This window comes from Dipodomys spectabilis, unplaced genomic scaffold (genome assembly GCF_019054845.1).
Source record: "Dipodomys spectabilis isolate Male_0828 unplaced genomic scaffold, ASM1905484v1 ptg000043l, whole genome shotgun sequence".
Taxonomy (NCBI): domain Eukaryota; kingdom Metazoa; phylum Chordata; class Mammalia; order Rodentia; family Heteromyidae; genus Dipodomys; species Dipodomys spectabilis.
In genome coordinates this window covers 10931328-10943481 of record NW_024870720.1, presented here as the reverse complement: position 1 = coordinate 10943481, position 12154 = coordinate 10931328, and the positions used below count along the sequence as shown (strand labels likewise).

The window sequence follows — 12154 nt, the reverse complement described above, 5'->3', positions numbered from 1 at the left end:
TAAAACAAAAAAACACATAACCAAAAAAAATATTCTTAGGGAATAATGGCATCCACACAGGTATCTACTGCATTTAATGAAAAAAAATGGAGAAGTAATTTATTACATAAGAACATTTTTTGTTCTCAGAAAGAAGTCTATCAACAAGCTACATACTAAAAATGTTTTAGCTTTTGTTCTTGATCCATAATTGCTTATAGTCTATCATTTTCATACTTCATGGAAGATTATTGTTCAATCTTCCAGTTTTTACTCCTCCTAGCTATATATTGCCTAGTCATACATTGAAAAAAAATTATTGAAGAACTTGTATGTGTCAGACACTGTTCTACATAGTTAGTGTAGCGTAATAAACAATTCTTATACTTGTGATTGCTTTTGAGTTAGGATGGATAGTAATAAACCACAAACACAATAAATAGATGGTAACAAGAGATGAATGCTATAGAAAACATAGAAAGGAGTCAGGGAATCAAGAATGTTGAAGGAAGAATTGTTTGAAGCATTAAATGGGCTCATCTGAGTAGTTTCTAGGGTACAAAAGCAATTAGAACAAACTCAACAATTAGAAGTCTCTGACAATCAGGAAGTCATAAACATCAGAAGTAAGAGAAGAGGGAGATGAGACTTCTAGGATATCTGTCTGAATTAAGGCACCAGAAGTGTGAAGTGACTAAATGGGAGCCGAAACAGACAACGAGGGACTAGGAGGTGAGAGGTGGCTGACACAGACCCAAGGTTGGGGTAGAGACAGGCTTCAGCGGCAAGAAAGATGCCTGGCAAGGCCTGGAACTGCCCGATGCTCCTTAGATGAGTCTCAAACAGATAAAGTGGCCTGGAAAATAGGAATGCCTGCCCGAGTGTTGGAATTGAGGATAATGGATGCGAAGAAGTCCTGGATAAGTTTGTTAATTGTCAGAAGCAAACATATGAAGAATTTCTGAGCACTTTTACTCAAAAGAGGATAATGTGACCAAAAACGGAGTACTTGGAACTGTTTCTTCAAAACCCTAGCTACTTCTGTCAAATTTCCTCATAAAAATGAACAAAAGGACCACATCTTAGAAAGACAGCCATCTTTCTTCATACTGCATCACAGTGTTCAGAAGAAGAAGAACAGATGGTGATAGATGAAGGCCTGAAAGTCAGCAGCTCCTTTCAAGGTGATCTGAAGTTGGCTGGAAAGGTGAAGGTGGACAACTTCCTCAGTTTAGAAGATGTGGACATAGATGAAGAGACTGATCCCCAAATGAGCAAGGACAGTTTGCTGCTTCCAGGAGAAGTGGAACAGGAATTAAGCACCTATGTTCCTTCTTACACCTCTGTGGTCTGGCCTCCCATCAATGAAGAGATGCTGAAGCCTACAGTAAAAAGGACCATGGAGCAAGTGGCAGAGATACTTGGAGATGAAGTTCAGCCCTTCTCACTTGATGAAGAATTGATTACGACAATGTGACTCCAACCCCCAAGTACACTCCTGAAGACATAGACACCATCAAAGAACTGTTGAAGCAAGGGAGAAAGAACACCAACACCAACACACAACGGTAACAGCTCATGAGAACCCCTAACTGACACCTAAGGCATCTTTATTTTTGTTTTGCTCTTATTAAAGCAATAAAATTAAAAATAAAAGGAATAAAAGATAAATCAACCATAAAAAAAGAAGAGAAGAAAAAGAATCAGCGTCAGAAAGCTCCTAGAGATGGATCAATGGAAGAATTTTCTCATAATCTCAGAGAATCTAAATTTATGCAGATTTTTAAGATTCAGCAAATAAAAAATAAGGCAACTTATAAATATATCAACTTCAGATGAATAATAATTTTAGCATGTTTTATGAAATATTATCTAGATAAGGATAAGTATATTTTTTAGGTTTTAAGGATAGAATTTCTAAGATATTATGTGTTGTTTATCTAAAATTCAAATTTGAATGAATATTCTATATGTTCTCTAACAACATTAAACTACTTAAAGCAGGAATTTGAATAGCTAAACATTACTTAAATGGATTAACTTTACATGTATTGATATGTAATATTGTACCACATTAATATGTGTAATTTTTATGTCATAAAAAATAAAATAATAAATTTCAAGTATATATACATGAATATAATTTTGCTATATATTATATGTGTAATGTTTTTGTTTTATCTGTCAGTTTAAAGTAGGCAAATAAATTTTAAATGTATATATGTGTACATATCTATATTCCTTTATGGCACTATGCCTAGAGAATGGACTGTCAGTGGAGGTTCAGGATAGAAATATATAGACTTGCAAGGTAGCTTTTGCAGAGATCCATGTGAGAAACACATACCAGTGTAAATAGAATTAAAGAAATAGGTGATGATAAAACTTGATTTAGAAAAGAAAATAAGAAATGTGAGATATTTTGTTAAAACAATGTATATAAACATACTTTGATGATGTAACTATCTTCTAATATGATCAATTCTTCCTGGAAATGAAGAAAAGGGAAAAGAGAAAAGGAGAGCAGAGAAGAAGAGGAGAGGGGAGGAAAGGGGAGGGAAGAAAAGGAACAGGAAGAGGAAGAGGAAAGGAAGAGAAGAGAAATGGAGTAGAAATGTGAATTAGGATGCTGGTGTAGAAATCAAAACACCTTAGACTTTTGCCACTTGTTTGTTCTGTTAGGTAAGAATCAAACACTCAAAGATCTAATAGACAAAAGTTTTTTCATGCATGCTAGACATTCACTCTACCCCATTTCTTCTTTTCTTACCTTACATTATTTGGAAGCTCAAATAAAGGTACTCATGATTGTCTGTAATGTGTCAGAAATACTGAGTTAGAGACAAATTACTCAGATAAAATTAGTCAAGAAGTCTACAGTGTTCTGCAAGCTGAATAAATACCATATTTCTTACTTCAAGGAACAAACAATAAAAAGCAGTTTTCTCTCCCAGGTCATAAATCACATATATCAGAATTCATAATGATCTTTACAAAACAATGTACATTTCTCCACATTGCCTTCTTTCTATCCTATTTTCACAGAAGCAAGCAGAGAGCACATTTTAGCCCACATTATTTTCAACATGATGAGGTTTTCCACTGAGAGAAAAGTAAACTTTTTGAACGCCTAATCACTATTTCAAAAAACAATTTGGAAATATAATTACAGTACAATCAAGTTGATTACAGGGAATAGAACCTAACATTCTATTGTAGACCCAATGAAAATAGATATTCAAGTTTCTGAATCAGTCCATGAAATGAAGCGAAGAATTGAGAAATAAAAATATGGCCAGTATCTACCTACTGATTTAGTTATCCATTCATTGAGTAAGTACGTTAGTACTTCCATAGTGCTCGCTATGTATAAAGATCTAGAGTAAGTTCATAAAGTAGAATCAACACACCAAAGAATATGCACACTGACAATCAGAATGAGATAAGCACCACCAAAGAAATATGGATACTGTGCATTAGTAGGAAAAGAGAAGGATGCCACAGCAGTATTGGTAAGAACACTACTATGAATGTGGAACCATTTGCCAGGTGATACTTAGGATTTAAGTATGTTTGAGGCAAAATGCATTATGATTAAAATGTAAAGAAACTGGACGAATACAATGGGCTATGTGTTATTGTCAGATTAGTCCAACTCTTGTTCAGTAAATCTCAGTCGCGAGGAAACAGAGAAGCTACATTTTGAGAGGTTATTGGAGAGCCAGTGTCTGCAGATGGACTCTTGTCTCAAAGATCTGCAGCCCTGAAGGAAGCTCCAACCAAGTTTTGAAAGACAAAAACCACATGCTTGGGTGGGGGGCTAAGCCTTAACAAAAGCAGATCTTATAGGAAGTAGCTCAGGTACAAGCAGACCTTTTCCATCTAAGGGAGGTATGCCTCGACCACCCATATAGAGAATACAACTCAGCCTTTCTATATAGAGAAATCAGAGGCTACTCAGTGGTGGGTGAATTGAGATATTTAGGGGAAACTGAAGGCCAGCATTTTAAGTTAACAAAGCTTTCCTAAGCCTATGACATCTGCGGTCAAGAAGAGCTCTCCTAGCTCACCTTGAGCTAGGCCTCTGCAATTCAAAGGATGGCCACTCTCACCTCCAGGCTTTTCAACATTGGATGGAAAGCTCCCTCCACCCTGCAAAAGGCACCAGGATGTCTGGGAGAACAAGGTGACATTGCTTAGACTCAGTCTTCTCACTTCACAACATTATGATAAACAGCTTCAGATGAGAGGCAGGTAGTTTCTCATAATTGCAGAAGTCAGCTATTGAAGATGTTTGAACTGACAGAAGCACTATAGCTAAGATAAAAATCAATGTAACATTATGAAGAGGAAGAATTAAGAGCTAGGATAAAACCTAGAAATACAATTGTCCAATAAAAAATAGAAGTGGAATCAAGAGAATTTAGTCATCAGGTTTATTTCAATTAGTACTGGAAATAAACCAGTAATTATCAATCGGAGATAAGAATGGCTCACACAACTGAGTTGTCTCTCTTTAAAGGAAGATCATTGCTGACACTCAAGAAAAAAATCTAGTGGCTTCAAAGAATCGTCAGATGTCAAAATCCTAACATCCTGTACTCCATTCTCAGAGTGTCCAAAATGCTGGCTGCTTCTCCACGGTCATTTCCCCATTTCCTTATTGCAGACTGGGAAAACTCTCCTTCCTTCCTTCCTTCCTTCCTCCCTCCCTCCCTCCCACCCTCTTTCTTTCTTTCTTCCTTTTTTTTTCCCAAACAGGTGCTTTTTCTCTCTGAATCGCCAGCTTATATGAAGATAGTGCTGGTGGCATAACTATAAAGATGAATGTGGTCATATGACCACACTGACCTACAGAGAGATAGAAATGTCCTTTTGAATCAAATTGTAAGTGAATTTTTATATGTATTTTTCTAGTAAGGTGACTAGAAATTTCCACCACAAATTGGCACACATATGATTTCATGGCTAATTTCATTAAATAAAGGGGCATACTTAGAGATATCATCAGAAATTTTTAGCTTTAATATTTGAATTAATGTTTGCGATTGTATGAGAAATATTACAATTATTTTTAAAACTCTAAATTTAAAGAAAGGAAGGGAATTGGAAAAGAAACAGGAGGAAAAAACATGATTTCAGAAGTGAGATTGTACACTATATTAACAAATGGAAATGAGTTTCTAAAAAATATTTTAAATTAAACTGTATGGCAGTGGTACCTGGCTGTAATGTTTCCTACTCAGGAGTCTGAGACTGAGAAAATTGTAGTTCATCTCCATATAATAGGCGAAAACCTGGGCTGGAGGTATGACTCAAGTGATAGACTACCAGTCAGCCATCTGTGAACAAGAAAGCCAAGTGAGATCCTGTTTTTAAAAACAAGTTTGAAATGAGTCAAATGTGTGAATGGAAAGAAGAATAAATTGTAAGATGGACAATGGGGTAAGGTTAATACAAACTAGTTTGAAGAGATTATTGCTTTGTAAGTAATGAAGTTGTTTCAACATAATCTAAGCTTTTAAAAAAATCAAATACTTGTACTTAGTCAAATCAACTCTATGCTTTTCAATTTTGTTTTCTTTTGTTTGCTAATTAATCTTGAATAGAATTAATCTAGTATGTAAAGTATTCCAGCGTATCTAAATCTAAACTATATGAAGCTACAATATCTTGAATGTGTATTGTCTTATTTCTCTTGCTACTGGCTGATTTTGTGCTTTTTTATTGGAACTATTTTCTTCTGCTATGGACCCTATGAATTAAAAGTCCTGTATTCACCGTAGGTCTCCATGGTGACAAGGGGACAGCTGTCTCTTTGTGCCTGTTTTCACCTGAAAGTGAATTGCACCCAGGATACATTTGCAGAATGATAAGCTCAATGGTGAGTGACACATTTTTATTCTAATGTAAGCAGAATGCATTTAAATCAGGTTGAGTACAGATGAAGAACATTAATATAGGCATTTACTATTCCAGGCCACACAGACCTGTTATTCAAGAACATGAACTCATGGGGTCAACTGTGCAATTTTACATTCACCATACTCAGAAGGAAATCTTTTCTTGCATTAGAAAAATAAAGGAAGCTAAAATCATTCTATAATTGATAGGGTGCAAAACGTATTTTCCTGGTATAGCATCTAAGTATACATAAGTAGTGCATTTTCTAATTTACGGTTTCTATTCTTTAGGTACATTTGTGAAAACTCTACTTAAGAAACTCCCTGTTTCTCCACTTTAAACAAACACATTTAGTCTCTTTATATTCTTATGGTCATAAAATATTTTTAATCGTAATTTTTATTACCTCAGAAGTTGATACTAAAATACTTTTTGTGCTTTTGAGTCTGGCCATCCTTTTTGAAACCCTTCTCAACTGAAGTAAGGCTTAGGCTAAGAATGAGCATCTTTCAAGATTGACTTAGAATGTGGGAGAATGAAAACTAAATGAATTATCTCAACAACCATAACTAAACATCTTATGAATAGGTGCCTCATGGTTTGTTAGCTGAACATATATCTGGGATTTAGTTCTTCTGAAGTGGATTTCTTCATGCAACTGTCATGAATTCTGACATCCATATCCTAGAATCCAAATCTCTAAACTTCAGTTTCCTGTAAAAGAAACAAAATAATCAACCTTCATGTTGTGATGCTGGAATTAGAGATTACCAATGTAAAGCAAAGAATAAGAAAATTTTCCATTGGTATCCTTATTATCTACTACCTATGTCTGAACTACTCTTTCAGGTTTCTCATTTAATTTTGAGTTAACCACGTCCTGTTTCAGCCAAATAAAGTAACATACTAACTTGGTTTTGCTAATGTAAATATCCGTAAATTGAATTAATCATATATGACTTTCCAATATTTAATTTATGAGTCTTACATTCATGTAAAAATTCACCTTACATTGTTTTGGTTTCTTAGGGTAATTTCTAACAATTTTGAGGAAATTATGGAGTTGATATTTTTATTATATGTATAATATATTTTATACATTTAATCCAAATACTCATGAAATGTATCTTATTTTTCCCATTATTTGATTTCTTATTGCCATGTAATACATGTACCACACTTTGAGAGACAATGTCCAGTAATAGAGTGACAATTATTGTGAGGTTATATTGTGGATTCAGATCCAAAGCCCAAACATGGATCAGAGCTGTTTCAGTTTCACCGTTGGAAAGTGTAAAAAAAAATACCCACAAAGATAAAGAGTAGTCTTAAGCATCCAAACTTTCATTCAACTGTGACTAATGGAGTAGAAAAGAGTATGCTGAATATCCATATTATAAACTAAATATTGTTTTACATCATATCAATGGAAGTTTCTGCAAAGGTATTTTGATTGTGAGACAGGAAAAACATGATTATAGAATGAAAGTAAACCTAATACAACTATTCAAATCATCCTAAAAAACACTTGAATAGTTTCCATAAACTAAATATAAGGCAACTGAAACAAAAATAGCATTTTTTATCAAACAAATTGAAATTCTTTGATATATTATTATCTATAAATTTATAATGGAACCAGTAATGTATTATCCATCTTTGGTAATGCAAGAAAGTCATTTTATTTTTTTTTATTTTATTTATTTTTGGGGGGGGGGGTCGGTCATGGGGCCTGAACTCTGGACCTGGGCGCTGTCCCTCAGCTCTTCAGCTCAAGGCTAGCGCTCCACCACTTGAGCCACAACACCACTTCCAGCTTTTTTCTTTTTGCTTATGTGGTGCTGAGAATCAAACCCAGGGCCTCCGGCATGCAAGGCAAATGCTCTACCACTGAGCCACCTTCCCAGCCCAAGAAAGTCATTTTATTACTGACAAAACTATATGTCAGTATTCCCCACATAGTTAATGAGGGAAATGATTCCTTATTGAGTTAATTCAACTAAAAATGCAAATAAGTGATCTCAGTTCTTTTGCATGCAGTTTATGAAAAACAAGAGAGGATTGGAGAGTGAATCCAAGATCTGAGAACTGAGATGATGGTAGGATGGATTGATCATTGATTGGACCAGGAAAGATCCATTCATTGTGACTGAAGGAAACTACATTAACTCACCAGGCTGTGGCTTCCCTACTGGCCAGTTAGAAATCATAAATTCTACCCCAAGATTTAAAACTTGATGATTTATAAGATATAATAGAAGAATGTGTGATCATATATTCTAAACAAGCCTTACAATAAGATATTATCTTTATGAATTTCCATATTGCAAAATTATGTGTGCCTCCAGAGTTGTTTCTTGTAGTTACTTGTATATACTTTTTTTTTTTTTTTGTAGGTCGTGGGGCTTGAACTCTGGGCCTGGGCATTGTCCCTCAGCTCTTCAGGTCCAGGCGAGCGCGCTACCACTTGAGCTACAGCGCCACTTCCTACTTGTACATACTTTTTTTTCATGTCCTACATGAGAAAATGTCTAAAAGAATGAAAAAATACTTTGCTTATTTTATAGTTGTTAGGCATATTTAAATTTTTGAAATTATCATGCAAGTAGACTTGTCTCCTTCAATATCCATGAGGACATGACCCCTTTATCATTATTTTCCTAATAAGCCAGGGTGTATGAAGACACTTTTTTATGACATGTCTTTCTATGAATTCCCTCCTATCTGTGGCTTCAAAGATACACTCATGAATCACAGTTTACCAATACTTTAATGACACCAAGAACACGTTTATCGATGTATAAATTTAACCTAAACATCAGACCAAAGTCTGTCAGTCATCAGGCTTATCTGTAAGTAAAGTACGTAAGTTTTATGGCAAACAGCGTGTGTGTGTGTGTGTGTGTGTGTGTGTGTGTGTGTGTGTGTGTGTGTGTATTCCCTTCTGAAAGGTTTCAATTGCTTCACAGACTTCAGATGTTTCTGGTAAGGAAAATAATGGATACCAGATTGGGAAAATGTTAATATAATTGGGACCTGATTACCATAACAATAAAAGATATGACTTCAAACTTTATTTTAAAATGTCACTGCTATGAGCTTCTAAAATCTACCATTAATCATTATAAAAGAGCCTGATTTATAATGGAAGAAAATACAAAGTACTGGAGAAAGGACACAAAGGACCTGAATGCAAGTACATCCAAGGTGAGTGTTTGCTTCAGCTTCCATTATAGGATGATATAATTAATTCTGTCTCTAAAAGAATTTTGTAGAAATGGAATTATTACAGCAATTTTGAGTAATTTTTCTCTGATACAAACTGTTATCTCTCACATGGAGTAAACTAAATTAAAAAGATTAGCCATAAAAGAATTTGTATGTTTGATCATTCTTGTCCTATGAAGTCACATTCTAGCTTTGTGTCTCAGACTGCCACTGGAGAGTATTTCTAGAATATCATTGGGATCCATTCTTTAAAAGCATTATCTCCCAAGGACATCTGAATTCAAAACTAAAATTAAGTCTATTCAGATTCAATTCATACAGGATTCTTAAAGATTTATATTAATTCATCCAAGTTATTTCAATGCAATTCAAAAGAAATGCACCAAAGTATGCACCTTAATGTTTTAATTAGCGCTGTTAACATTTAAGTACATATATAAATTAATAGGTATTATGTGTATTTACACATATGTATTTTTTCCTGGAAACTGTTTTTATAAAAAGATTCATTAAACTTAGCCACAGACTCAATGTTCTTGTTTGTAAAGCGGGGATAAAATATGCAGACTTTTTCCTGTATTCATTGAAAATTGACAAGTATTGGTAAGTATACAGAAAAATATGAATCTTGCTCATCCTAGTGTAAAATAATAGTAAAATAATAGTGAAAATGCTTTAACATTCTCCCTAGGTTAGTTATGTTGATAGCTGTGTATAGTTCCACACTGGAGAAACGGAGGGAGAAGAATCATGAATCTGAGGATATCTTAGGAGGTCCAGGCCACTGAGTCTACATAGCAAGACTCTGTCTTAAAAAATGCTTCACGGGTGGTAAGGTGGTTTAGTGGTAGAGTGCTTGCCTAGCATGCATGAAGCCCTTGGTTCAATTCCTCAGGACTACACACACAGAAAAAGTGCCGCGGTGGCATAAGGAACAGTGCTAGCCTTGAGCGAAAGAAGCTCAGGGACAGTGCTCATGCCCTGAGTTCAAGCCCAACTGGCAAAAAAAAGCTTCATATTTCTTCAAAACTTTCTGAAAGAATCTAGAATGGGCATATAGCCAATAATGCCACCCTTTACATAGTCAATTCGGCTGAAAGTACATTTGAGTATAACCTCATTCATAGGAAATGCTTGGAACAAGCAAACAGAGAAAGATAAAAGATGAACAATTTTTCAGGTACAGTGGGGAGGAGACTGTTAATGGTACTGATTTTCTTTGGTAGTAATATATACTCAAACATGAAATGTAATGATCCATTAGCTATGTTGCCAATCAATTGAAGAGTACAGTGGGCACAAGAAGGAGATTCTATTCCACATCTAGCCCGTGTTAGATATTGGAAGTGGATATATTTTTCTGAATTCTTATTTCCTGCTTTCTTTTAGTGACTAATTATCTGTATGCATGTTACTGAATTAGATATGATAAATGTATTTAAAAAAAAAAAACAGTGTCAGGACACTAAAAAGCACTGAATTATTCTTTGCAGAAATGTAAATTTTATGTGTGAATTTCATCCCACTGGGAAAAAAAGGGAGTAGGAGGAGTTAAAGTCTAATTACTATTGACATAATTGTTCTTCCTATAGACAAAGTCATAATTTATTTATCCAGGCTGCATTGCTCACTAACATTGTCTTGAATTCATGACACATTTAAAGCAATTACCTAGCTCCTATATTATTAGTATGGATTTTGATTTTTCTACTTGATACAAAAAATGATTTACTTTATTTTGGAAAAAATGGTAGTAAATAAATAAATAAGTAAACCTCAGCATTATTTATTTATTTATTTACTACTAATTTCCAGCTTTGGATTATCTCAAAGAGAATTTTAAGAAATGACCCTTTCTTTAATGCTCATCATTTTAAAGCAAAAACACTGTATGAAAGTGCTATATTACTAAACTATCTCATATATAGCTATATATTTGTTGTATATATACATATCTATATCTATATTTATATCTATCTATATACATACACACACACACACATATATACATATACTTATATGTATATATTTGTGGTGGAGCTTGAAGTCAGGGCCTGGGTGCTGACATTGAGCTTTTTTGCTCAAAGCTAGCACTCTAATACTTGAAGCCACAGCTCCACTTTGAGATTTTAGGTGACTTATTGGTAATAGGAGTCTTAGGCCTTTCCTGCTTGTGCTAACCTTGAACCATAATCCTCAGACCTCAGCCTCCTGAGTAGCTAGGAATACAAGTCTGAGCCACCGGAGCCCAGCAACCTTCAATATTTTAAGCTTACTGAACAACCACAATAACAAGAGATAGCCTATTTTTCTGTTAGACTGCTAACAAAATTATTCTATTTATAAATAACTACAAATTATTAAAGATGAAATTTTTATTTTTAGTTTAAAACTAATTTATGTAACCTAAAATTAATATGATTTATATACTTATGTAACCTCAAGGTGATATAAATCTTAATAATATGCATAGAGAATCTGTAAAACTACTGTTGAATATAAATTTTTCATCTAACTCAGTGATTATATATAACTTACCTATGACTTACATTCACAAAAACCTTTGAAATTATGAGAAATATGCTCTAATTATGAAGATAGCAAAACCTAGTATGTAATTTCTCTCCTTGCCCTCTTCTTACATTTATTGCCCAATATTGCCTTTTGGGTTGCTAAGGACTTATAAGGCAAAAGCCTGCAACTCTGTAAAAGGAACCTGGGCTTAATATTATATTGAGAACGCTAAAGAAATGGCTAATTCAATACTTGGACAGGAATTATGTAAAATGAGCTTGAAGTATCTTGCAATGGAAGAAGTAAGAAAGTAATCATACAGACATAACAGAGAGAGGGGGAGAGAAAAAGAGAAAGCACGGAATGATGGAAATATGATGAAGATGTGAAAGGAGTATAGGAATCAACCAAAACATATGGTCATATGGTCAAACAATTCAAACAGCAAAATATCTACAGTAATACTTGCTTATAATCCAAACTACAGAAAGAAATCCAAAAAAATCACACTAACATAAATATTTAAATA

General features: G+C 34.2%; 1 pseudogene; it reads left to right on the top strand.

The window, feature by feature from the left end:
• Nucleotides 1–677: 677 nt before the first annotated feature.
• On the top strand, nt 678–1597 carry LOC122106821 (annotated as a pseudogene).
• Nucleotides 1598–12154: the final 10557 nt, after the last annotated feature.